Consider the following 11,786-nt stretch of genomic DNA (forward strand, 5'->3'; position numbering starts at 1 on the left):
TTAATTCAGGCAAATGGTACTAACAGCTTCCTTGTTCTCCAAGTCTTCAAGAGGAACACAAGTACTTCCTTGGATTCCATCAAAATTAAATGTCGAGAAAGAGAAGAAATGAAACATAGATTCCAAGGCCGCAACTATGATGTACTAATAGCTCGATATCTCCATCACAGCCAGCAGCCATGCATGAAATGCCAAGGAGGTAGCTTGCAAAATTAATGTGTCACATGGTAATTGATGACTATCTGGTGAAGGGGAAGGGTTAAATATATGGGGATTTTTTTACTATTGATCATAATTGAATTAAAAATGAGAGAAGTATATATTGAGAATGCTTCCAAATAAAGAATTTGAAGCGGCCCATCTTTTTATATAGTGCGCACGAAAGTTGGCATGTACCCCTTGAAGTGGATGAGAAATGCCAGTCAGAAATGAGCTGTGTCTGATTTATAGAGTAAAGAATCACCTACTAAAGACACAAGGAAAAGAATGTCAAACAGAAGATGAATGCCTGAAAAAAAACATTCATCCTAGGTAGTATTCCAAAGAGTATAGACAAAGTGAATGAAAATGAAACGAGGGAATAAGATAAACACAAAGGATAATTTCTTTGTGTTAGATTTCTCACCATATCCGTTTCCATCAATAAGTTTTACTATAAACATTATTAAACTTAGTTTTTCTAAGAATTAGTACTTCAGCCTTCCGGCGAGTATAGACAAAAAACGACGGAATAATATAAACACGAAAGACAACTTCTTTGGATGATAGAAACCACAAAATGGAAGGAACGACTAAATACAAAACCAAATTGCTCATAATAAAAAAGTACGACAAAACCAACCTTTATATATATATATAATGTAGGGGGTCAATTGGATTAGGCGGTCCAGTTTCAGTTGGAATTTGAAAGAATTGGTTGAAAAATGTTTTGGTTCAACTTACCAAAATTGTTCTTGTATTCAGATATTTATACGACATTTACACGTGTCCTTGTAATTGAGATTCAAACACGTGTCCTCTTATTACTAATTTGTTAATTAAACCATTAAATCAATCATCTCATTTGAAATTAACTCTTAAAAACAATTATTCATTTTATTACAGTTTTATATTATAGCTCATTGATCTCTGATTCTCTATCATAATGTTCTCTTCAAATGGGCCTGCACTTGGGCCTACAAATTAACTTATTTCAGGATTTGGGAGGGGATAGATCGTCATAGACGACGATGGATATAGCCTCGTAAGAGGCGAGTGGATCTAGAGAGAACTCTAAATAGAAAAGAGAGCTCTCTCGGAGAAGGGAGAAACTCGGTAAACTAAAAGAGAAGGGAAGGATGGGAGGAGTGAAGAACCAGAAGGTTTTCCCTCCTACTCAAGCACTGTCAGCAGCTTGCAGAGAGTCTTTTTCGCAGACGAGAGGAGGAAAAAGGGAGCTACTAGGCTTTTTGTTGTATATTTAAGTTGGATGGATTATTGGTTGTAACTGAATAAGTGGAGTTGTAAACAACTGAGCTATGCTCACTATAAATTAGCCCATCTGCAAATTGTAATGAGTTCTATTGTTTGGGAGGTTGGACACCTCGAATCAGCCAATTTCAATTGAATTCATTTCCATCCTTACAATATTCAGTTCTTAAAAAAAATACAACTTACAACATTTCCATGACTTGGGAAATTTCCCAAGACATTGAGACTACATTATTTGTAAGTAGAGAAAACCTCTTTTGAATAGAATAAACAAACCAAGAAGAAGCGACTCTTAAGAGATTCAAAACCCTACTAAAAAAATGGATAGAATTTTTTTTTCCCCCTTAACAAACCATGATATTACACGTACATGTTTACAGAAACACACATACTCATACCTGTTAAGATTCTCTCCTTTGTAACAATTCAAGTAAAACGCTAGTCACATTTACGTTCTCGCTCTAAAAAGACTAATCAATTTAGAGTTTCTTTAGAATCACTTATAAATCTAGTCTTACCAAGTAAAAAGCCATTATAGCACTAGTACCAATGCATGAATACTTTTATACTTTTATACTCTCTCTCTCTATATATATATATATATAGATTATTTGTCTTCCTAATATGAGACTCAAATCAACGTTGCTCCCTCAATCTCTCCAACGGAATTTCCAAAACGAGAGGGAATGAATTGGGGTTCCCTTCCGCCGAACAATCAAACCTTTCCCATTCTTATCAACTGTGCAAGAACTCTTACAAGCAAACCCTTTGACAACCAAAACAGCTTGGCTTAAAGATGCCTCACTAAACCCAATTTCCACCATCCCATACCTTGCAAAGAATGCCCTCCACACATCCATCGTAACATTTCGAATAGTCCTCTCTGTTCCCTCCTCTGCAACAATGTTTCGGATCGCATCACCAAAAACTGTCTCAATCCTCGTCCTATCTTCATCGTACTGTTTCATGCATGTCTCGAAGCTGTCGTAATATGCACTATAGAAGAACAGAGCTTCAATGAAGCGATTCAAAAACGAGGGAGAATTATGGTTTGCTTCGGTTTCAATGACAACCATGATCGAAGGGTAGAGATTTCTTATCACTCTCATCAAGTTTTCCAAGCATATGGGCTGTGAGATCATCGTCCCCAGTATATTTGGAGCGAAAATGATGACGTATTCATCATCTTCAGTTTCGAACATTTCTTCCTTGATATCATTCATGTCTGGTTATATAACTGGCTTGAATGAAAAGGGCAAGTTTAAGGACTCGGCAACATTTGCTAACCTCTTACCTGTCTCCTCTATGCCTCTTGATCCGACAGCAGTTATCTTAAGATGCTCAATGGGGCATTCATGTCTATCGGCAAGTGCCTGCATCAAGATTGTCCACTGGACTCCATACCTGTTAGAATATAAATTAAATAATTCATATTTTTTTTCAATCGGCTTAAGCTTTTAAAACAAGTATTGATCTTGAAGAATATTCACAAATTTAAAGTAATCAAGAAAATAGAAACACATTTATGAGTAGTTTGGTGTTATATACTTATATCCCCAAGAGGACCTTATAAATGATTTAACAATACCTGATTCCCATGTCTATCAAATGGATTTTACGCTCGAATGCTATCTTCTCCATAATGGCTTGGACCCCTGTAAACAGCAAGATTTGCGTGAAAGGAATCTGCTTGTAAACTGTAAGAAAAGTGAGGTGACTGGCTCAAATATTCCCTTCCCTGTGGACCTTCCTATTTCCTTTTCAATCCTCTCCTGAAGCGCTTCAGCAAAATGGAAAACAACTCTCTGCACAGGATTCGCTCTCGAAGACGAAATCCACTCACACCGTAAAAGCAGCCGGCTTGCGCGATCGTACTGTTGGTAGCTCACCTTCTCAGCGGCCGCCAGAAGAAGGTACGCAAGCTCCACGTCTCTCGTTTCATCCTCCGACAGCCCCGACGACAGAGCAAAGCCAAAAGGGTGCCCCAGCATCAAATAATCATCGTACATCAGTGTCGGGAACTGCACGTATCTTCCTCCTGCCACCCGCATGATCTCCTCCGTCGACAACCTGTGGCTTATATCAACCGCAGGATCAGTTTCAGCGCTAATTTTGTCGACGTCGCTTAATATTAATTCCCTCGTCAACTTCTTGAACCCTCTTCCATACTTCCTTAGCAGCTCCAAAGAAGCTAAAGAAGATGGTGGATGAGGATGATGATCTCTGGTTCCTGTAGTTTCCTGGATCGGCTTTGTTGGTGAGAAAACGGCGTCGAAGTGAAATTCATCCATTTCCACTTCATTTGAAATTTGTTGATCTTTCATCAAATCATCAGCTCCTCCGTATTCAACGGTAGAGATCATAGGATTAGCCTCTTTTACAACTTCCATTTTCAAACAAAAATGGTGTTTTTCTTTTTCTGTTTTTTCTCTGGGATTCTATCACAATAAGGTGTTAATCAACCAGTGTAGAGCAGCTAAATTGGGTATTTCTCATTCATGTCAGACACCATTGTTATCTATATAATATCGACCAAAAGATCTTCTTGGTTGATTTCATTGATCGCTGACTACAAAAAAATGGACATTTTTTGACGTGGCTACAGTACTAGAATTGTTGCCACGTCAGAAAATTTCTGACGTTTGAATTCTAAAACGTCAGAAAATAATTTTCTAACGTGTGAATAGTGACACGTCAGAAATTTTCTGACGTGTTACAACAGACACGTTAGAAAATTCTGATGTTGCAGTGTGCCACGTCAGAAAATTCTGACGTGAAAATGTCCCATGTCAGAATTTTTCTGATGTGGCACACTGCCACGTCAGAAAACTGTACATATATATATATATATATATATATATATATATATATGCAAATAATTATATATAGATATATAATTATGTAGAATTTTTTTTTTTTGGGAGACTTTTTCTGACGTGTCATGTGTGGCACGTCAGGAAACTTCCTGCTTGGGCGGGATTTTGAAAATTTTCCCACTTTTTTTTTCTTTTTATTCTTGCCTCTTCATTTATTCCCCACACTCTCTCTCTCTCTCCTCTCTCAATCTCCCTCTTCTGATCTACACAGGACGGAGCTCCTCTCTAGGGGAAGAAGAAAAGAAAATGTGAAGAGAAAAAAGAAGACAAGCAGCAGATTGAAGAATAGCAAAAGAAGAAGAAGAAAAATGAAAGAAGAGAAGCAGATCTACTTTTCTTCTAGAAGAAAAAAAAAATAAAAGGAGAAGAGAAGAAGAACAAGAACAAGAAGAAGAGAAGATAAGAAAATTTTTTGGGTTTTTGAAGATTTTTGTTGGGTTTTGAGGTTTGGGTTTTTGATTTTTGAAAGACTTTTTCGGTTTGGGTTTTTGTAAATGGAGAAAAGAAGAGAGCTAGAGACAGTGAGAAAATGGTGAAAAGGGAGAACATGGAGAAAAGAAGTAGATCAAAAACGAATTGAAGAGAAAAAAAGAGGAGAAAAGAAGCAGCTGGCATGGGGAGAAAAGATTTGCAGAGAAATTCGAATTTCTCTGCGTGAGGGAGCTGTGCCGTGCAGAGAGATTAAAAAAAAAAAATTATTATTTTATCTATTTTTTAATTGGAAAAAAAAATACCAGAAATTTTTTTTTTTAAAAAAAAATTATTATTTTTTTTAATTTGACACGTCAGAAAATTATTCTGACGTGTAACACACCAAAACGTCAGAAAATTCTGGCGTTCTACCCACTGACACGTCAGAAATTTTTTTTTCCTGACACCTATGCTTCTGACAATCAACACGCGTCAGAAACGCCACGTCAGAAAACGCTAGTCAGAAAAAAATTGTTTTTTTTGTAGTGGATGTAAATTGGCAAAAAATAAATGGGAAAATTTTATCTCTTGAACCTTTAAACTATTATTCGTGATACATAATCCCTTTCAACTACTAATCAGATAGACGTAATTAACAAGACTCTTTCGTTAGCCGAACACATTAAAATGGACGGAATTTATAACACGTGTCATACAATATGAAAATAATATGAATAAATTATTGACGCAAAGCATATTTCTTTATAAAAACACTTTCAAACTATCATTTTGTTGCAATTTGGCCCATCCATAGATGTTGAAGTATGATGTGATATGCCGGTGGCGGTACATACAGTCATACATCACAGCCAGCCTCCGCAAAATGCCAAGGATTTTATTTAAATAAAGTAGGGAAATTAAATTCTATAGAATATGCTTAATTCATATTGTTTTCATCGACTAAAAAAGGGACAGGATCCAAACAGAAGATTAATGCTACAAATAATTAGTGTTAATTATTTATACAATATGAATGAGGGAATACTACATCAACAAAGACAACTTCGTAGACATGCTTAGACAAATGTTTATAAAACACTGATCACACAAACCACACCTAGTGAGCGTATTTTCAAGCTCCAAATCCATCATTTTCACCTCGAAAACTATGTTCTAAGTTATTTTCTGCCATTTCTAGGAAATATTTGTTTTCTTTGAGGCGGATGAGGTTCTCTTTTCCCTATTTCTGCAGGACTTAATTGTATATCTATTACTTTATTTCATTATTTCCTAATCTTATTAAACCCTTATTTGGGTATTACAAAATGGATGACATTCAAGATGTAGTGCAACTGGTGTGGAAGAGTCCTCCACTAGGAGTACTAAAAGTTAATTAGAATAAAACCAAATGAGCTAGTTGATGCATTAACTTTTTTCAGTTACCTTCTTTGTTCAGTTAACTAGATTTTCAGTTACCTTCTTTGTTCTCTACTCTCTTTGTTTATTTCAGTTACCTTCTAGGTATTTCAGAATTTGTTACGTGAATACGTAACGGGAATAGAATTTAGGTTTTGAGGAAACCTAGACCTTTTAAATTTTGAGGAAACCTAAAAACCTTTTTCAAACACAAGGTTTGAGATTAATTTTATAATTTCCTTTATTAATGAGTTTGATGTCTTTAAATAGACAATTACAATGCATAGTAAAAATAAAAGACTAATTATAATAAACTACTGACAATACTTATCCCTAATATTTAAATTATATTAAGTAAAATAAACTACTCTAATGATAATACTTATCACTAATATTTAAATTATAATCCCTAATTCTAATGTTATCAATAAAGATAACGTATTATCCTAAAGTATTTTAATCCTAGAATACCTCTTTTATTAAACCCCTAAAAGAATTATATCAAAAAAACGGAGAACTAGTTAGTTGACATACCTAGAAGGTAACTGAAATAAACATGCTAAGAGGCAAACTCTGAAATAATTCAGGACCAAGGTTTAGAAATGGATAGAGGCTTCTTTTGTTCAAAAAACATAACATTACAAGCTAGGGATTGAATTGGGGTTCCCTTCCAGGGAACTTCCAAACTGAAACGGATTGAATTGGGGTTCCCTTCCACCCAACAATTAGACATTTCCCATTCTTATCAAGTGTACAAGAGCTCTTACAAGCAAACTGTTTGATAAACAAACTAGCCTGTAATAAGGATGCCTCACTCAACCCTATTTCAACCATTTAAAACCTTTCAAAGAAGGCCCTCCAAACATCCATTGTCACATTTCTTACAGTCCTTTCTGTGCCCTCCTCTGCTAAAATGTTTCGGATCAAACAACCCATGAATGTTTCCATTCTCATCCTATCCTCATCATACTCTTTCATGCAAATCTCCAGGCTCTCAAAATATGCACCATAAAAGAACAGAGCCTCAATGAAGCGATCCACAAATGAGGGTGAATTATGGTTTGCTTCCACTTCAGTGACAACCAATATAGATGGTTTGAGATTTCCAATCACTCTCATTAAGTTGTCTAAGCAATCAGGACTTGAGATCATTGTCCTCAGTACTAATGAGGCATAGATTATCACGGCTTCATCATCTTCAGTTTCAAATAATTCTTCCTTGATATCTTTCATGTCTAGTAGTACAACTGACTTGAATAAAAAGGGCAAATCCAAGGACTCTGCAACAGCCGCCAACCTCTTACCTGTCTCCTCTATGGCCGTTGATCCGACAGCAGTTATCTTAAGAAGCTCGATGGGGCAATCCTGTCGGTCTGCAAGAGCCTGCATCAAGAGCGTGCAATGGACTCCAGACCTGATTCCCATATCTGTCAAATGAACCTTGCGCTTCAAGGCAACGTTTTCAATTATGGCTTGGATTCCCGTGAATAGCATTAGTTGAGAAAAAGGAAGTTGTTGGTAAACTGTGATGAATGAAGGATTAATACTCGACCCCGAAGGATATCATCATTTGCCTCCATTAATCCCTTCATTGGTGTGGCCCTTCCTGGTTCTTTCTCAATTCTCTCTCGAAGCACTTCAGCAAAATGAAAAATAACTCTCTCGACCGGATTTCCTCTGGCAGACGAAACCCATTTACAATTTACAAGCAGCCTGCTTGCACGTTCATATTGTTGGTAGCCTACTTTCTCAGCCGTGGATAGAAGACAGTGCACAAGTTCCACGTTTCTCATTTCATCCTCGGACAGACCCGACAGAGAAAAACCAAAAGGATGCGTAGGCAAGTTATAATCATCATACATCTGGGAAGGGAATGCTACGTACCTCAAGGCAGCCAGCCTTATCATTTCTACGGTTGACAATTTGTGGCAGACAACATAAGTTTGATCAGTACTTCTCTCGTTTAATGTTTCCCCTGTCAGCTTCTTGAACCCACTTCCATAATTCCTTAGGAGCTCTAAAGAAGACGATGGATGTGCAATTTGTTCATCCAATGGCACATTATTTGACTTGGGTTGTTGGTGGTGGGAGTGCTGCTGCTGTAGTTGATGAAAACCATATTCTCCTGTTTTTATTTCAAGCAAATGGTCATGTTCCTCTTTGAACATTGCTTCCAATTTCTCAAAGTCTTCAAGAGGACCATAAGGTCCATAACTGCCTTGGATTCCATTAGAACTAAATGCCATATACCAGAGCAGAAAGCCAGAAACTAAATAGGCAAATTTTAATTCAAGTGCATGAGACAATATAGTTTATCTGTACTCTCGGTTGATTACATTGAATTTAGAAATTAAAGGTAACCAAAAGTAAAACAACCTTGTGATGTTGATATATATGTCGATATCACAGCCAGCAACCATGAAATGCCAAGGGTTTGATTAAATAAAAACTCAGGGAAATTGAAGTCTGCCTCAAGACTATATAGAATATATTTGATGATGTTTTCATCAATGTTTTCATTGATGAAAACAAGGAAAGAATCCAAACAGAAGAAGAATTTATTATGTTATGAGAACTATTAGTTAGACCATGTATTCCTAAGAAGTTTGGCCTGCCGGCGGTTGTTTAGAGAGTGTTTAAGGAATTAGGGTGTAAAGGAAAGCAACCTCAATATAGAAACAAGCAGCAGAGCAAATCCGGATCAGACAAATCATCAAACACCTATCGCCCCCACTTACCTTGGTTGATTCAATGGAAAGATTCTTACTAATAATTAATAAAAGGGTGGAATGTGTAGTTGAGGAAAGGGATGACTGATCCGAGAGAATCACGAGTAATGCTACAAGTTCTTCTTGTGTCCTTTTTAAGTTTCTCTAAGAATGATGTAACTATTAAAATTAGTATTGATCTTGTAATTAATCATTATTGAATTTTGATCAAATAGTAATTTTAATAGACACGTCATTTTTGGAGGAACTCAAGAGAGACTTCAAGAATTACTTGAGAATCTCCAAGAAAATGATAAAAGAGATTGTTTATTTGATCTATAGATCTTTCTTGGGCCTTTTATACAAAAAATTAAAATTAAAAAAATTAAAAAAAAAAAAAAAAAGTACCTAACCCAATTTGTTATTACAACTTGAGCATTCGCTAACGGCCCAACTACCCAAACCCGACTACTAAAGGTAATTACCTGGATTATATCCAACCCATTACACTCTTGGAGGAATTTGTAGTCACAGACAGAATTGACGGTGTGGATTTCAAGTAAAGCAACGTATCAAAGGATTAAGAGGCGATTTTAATGACGTTGGAATTTGGAAACACTTTCCAGTTTCTTCTCAAGTCTTTTGATGAAAAATATTTTTTTGGTTAGAATTTTTTTTTTTTTTTTGTAAAATAATTTTTGCAAATATCGGTTCGACTCCAGCCATTGTTCCCTGTTACAACCGGTCGTCTCTCTCTATCTCTATTTCCACGATATGAAAACCCCATTTCCAAAGCTCCCTCGCAGTGTATGGCTTTTTCCTCTGTGTTTCTCTCTAGAGTCCTCGATTTTCGTTTGTACGTGTGAAAATGGAGGAGGGCATAGACATACCGCCGGCGGAGGAGATGATGAACGACAAACTGGATTTTCCGGGTGGAGACGAAGATGGGGGAGGCCCGCGTAGCCCAAGGCCGAAGCGGCTGAAAATCTCTGTTCAAAGCAATGCCGTAGATGGAGACGACCGAGAATGTCAAGGCTCTTTCTCTCATTGCTTTCACCCTAAAAGAGAACAAAAAGGAAAACACTGCGAAGATGAAGAAGAGCAGGAAACTTACGAAGAAGGCGGAGAAAGGTATTATGATGATGAAGAAGAAGACAACGAAGTGGAAGAAGAAGAAGATCCGGGCTCTACTGTGACTGTACGACCCAGACTCGTGACCCTAACCGACCCAGAAGTCCTCGATTGCTACATTTGCTTCGAACCCTTTTCCAGTCCAGTCTTCCAGGTCTCTCCGCTTCGCTTCTTTAGCTTCTCTCTCTGATTTTCTTTGTCAACTTAATCATGACGTTTTTATGCTGGTTATGTGATGGAAATCATGGGTTTATTGTGTTTTGGTTTGGTATCCGTGTGAATGATCGAAAATGTGATTTGGTTTCTTGAATTTGGTATCTGAGGTTCGAGGATCGTTGTGATCGAATAGTGTGCGAAGCTTGAGAATTCCATTTGGTTTCTTGGATTTGAATTTTGGGGTTTTGGTAAAAGAAAAAAAAAAAAAAAAAAAGAAGAAATCCGAATGATTGAGGAGGTAGAACATTTTTTTTCTAAGAAATCCACTCTTGATGTGAGACAGCGACGATGCAACCAACCCTGAACGAGATGATGCGTAACTGCGAAGATGCATTTCGGTGACGAAGTTAACGGCGATGGCAGTTCGGCAATGAGGGGTCCAGGAGAAGTGACTCAATTGAGAACGAGATGTGCGGTGGGATGGGTTTTGCGCCGTCTGAGAGCAAAGTAAAAAACTGGAGAAAGCAGCTAATGATCGATGCTAAAGTCTAAAGATAAGATGATAAGATGCAAGAATGAACGGCAAGGATGAAATGCTTAGATCTAACAATGAGTTGGCCTTTTGGGAATATGTGATCATGTGAAGCTTTTGGGAAGATGCGATCATGTGAGCATCAAACTGGCCTTTTGTCGACAGAAATCATTTAGTTACTTATTATTTTTTAATTCTGTTTAGTTACTTTTTTTTTTTTTTTCTTTTTTTTTGTGAGTTCGTTTACTTATTTAGTATGCACTGATTTCTATTAGACTAATTGAGTAATATATTAGTATTGTTTTTATTGATCTGCAAGGACCACCCATTTAATATACTATTAGTAATTTAGTATATAGTATATACTTACCAACAAAAAAAAATGCTATAAGTTAATAGTTATTATTATTAAATTGGAATAATGATTCCATTATTAAAAAATGATATACATATTACTTTTCGTATAATACCCTCTACAAAAATGGATAATTATGCCAGTTGTTTCCATGTGTATATGGACCATACGGACCAGATCAGGTCAGAATTCCACCATTCCATATCAACAGCCTGCATTAAATGATAAGACAACATTTAACATTAACTATTATTAACTTAGTAGTATTTTTAAAAAATTACTATAATGGGAACGGTTTATATTAATTAATGACATTAAAGTTTTTTTTTTTTTTAAATAATATTAAGTTAATAGTTAATAGTAGCATCATTAAAAAATAATATATGTATACTTGAAACAAATTCAATATATTAAAAACAAAAAAACTAATATTAATATGTTTGTATATATTGTAATTAGTTTATTTATTTATTTAAATGGGACATTTTTTTATTTATTTAAATATTATCTAAATAGTAATTGTTTTAATTTTGAACACTATCTAAATTATATATGTATAATTTGTTATCATATAATCATATGATTTAATAATTAATTGATCATGTGATATAATCATATAAATTATAGTGATAATACATTAATACTTAAATATTACGAACCTTAAACCATAAATCTTTAACTATGCTTACTAAGTTACTTAACTAGGAATTATATGTTCATATAGCGAAATA

At 35.7% G+C, this 11,786-nt stretch overlaps 2 pseudogenes across 1 annotated transcript; both read right to left on the minus strand.

Annotated features, from left to right (window-relative positions):
- Nucleotides 1-2,116: 2,116 nt before the first annotated feature.
- LOC132172571 (DELLA protein RGL2-like) lies at nt 2,117-3,866 on the minus strand (annotated as a pseudogene). Its single transcript, XR_015909801.1, has 2 exons — nt 3,059-3,866; nt 2,117-2,874 (listed from the first exon to the last, which is right to left on the minus strand). The product of XR_015909801.1 is annotated as a DELLA protein RGL2-like (transcript).
- A 2,952-nt stretch (nt 3,867-6,818) lies between these two features.
- LOC132169162 (DELLA protein RGL1-like) lies at nt 6,819-8,419 on the minus strand (annotated as a pseudogene).
- Between the last annotated feature and the right edge of the window lie 3,367 nt (nt 8,420-11,786).

This window comes from Corylus avellana, chromosome 1, assembly GCF_965113065.1.
Source record: "Corylus avellana chromosome 1, dhCorAvel1.hap1.2, whole genome shotgun sequence".
Taxonomy (NCBI): Eukaryota; Viridiplantae; Streptophyta; class Magnoliopsida; order Fagales; family Betulaceae; genus Corylus; species Corylus avellana.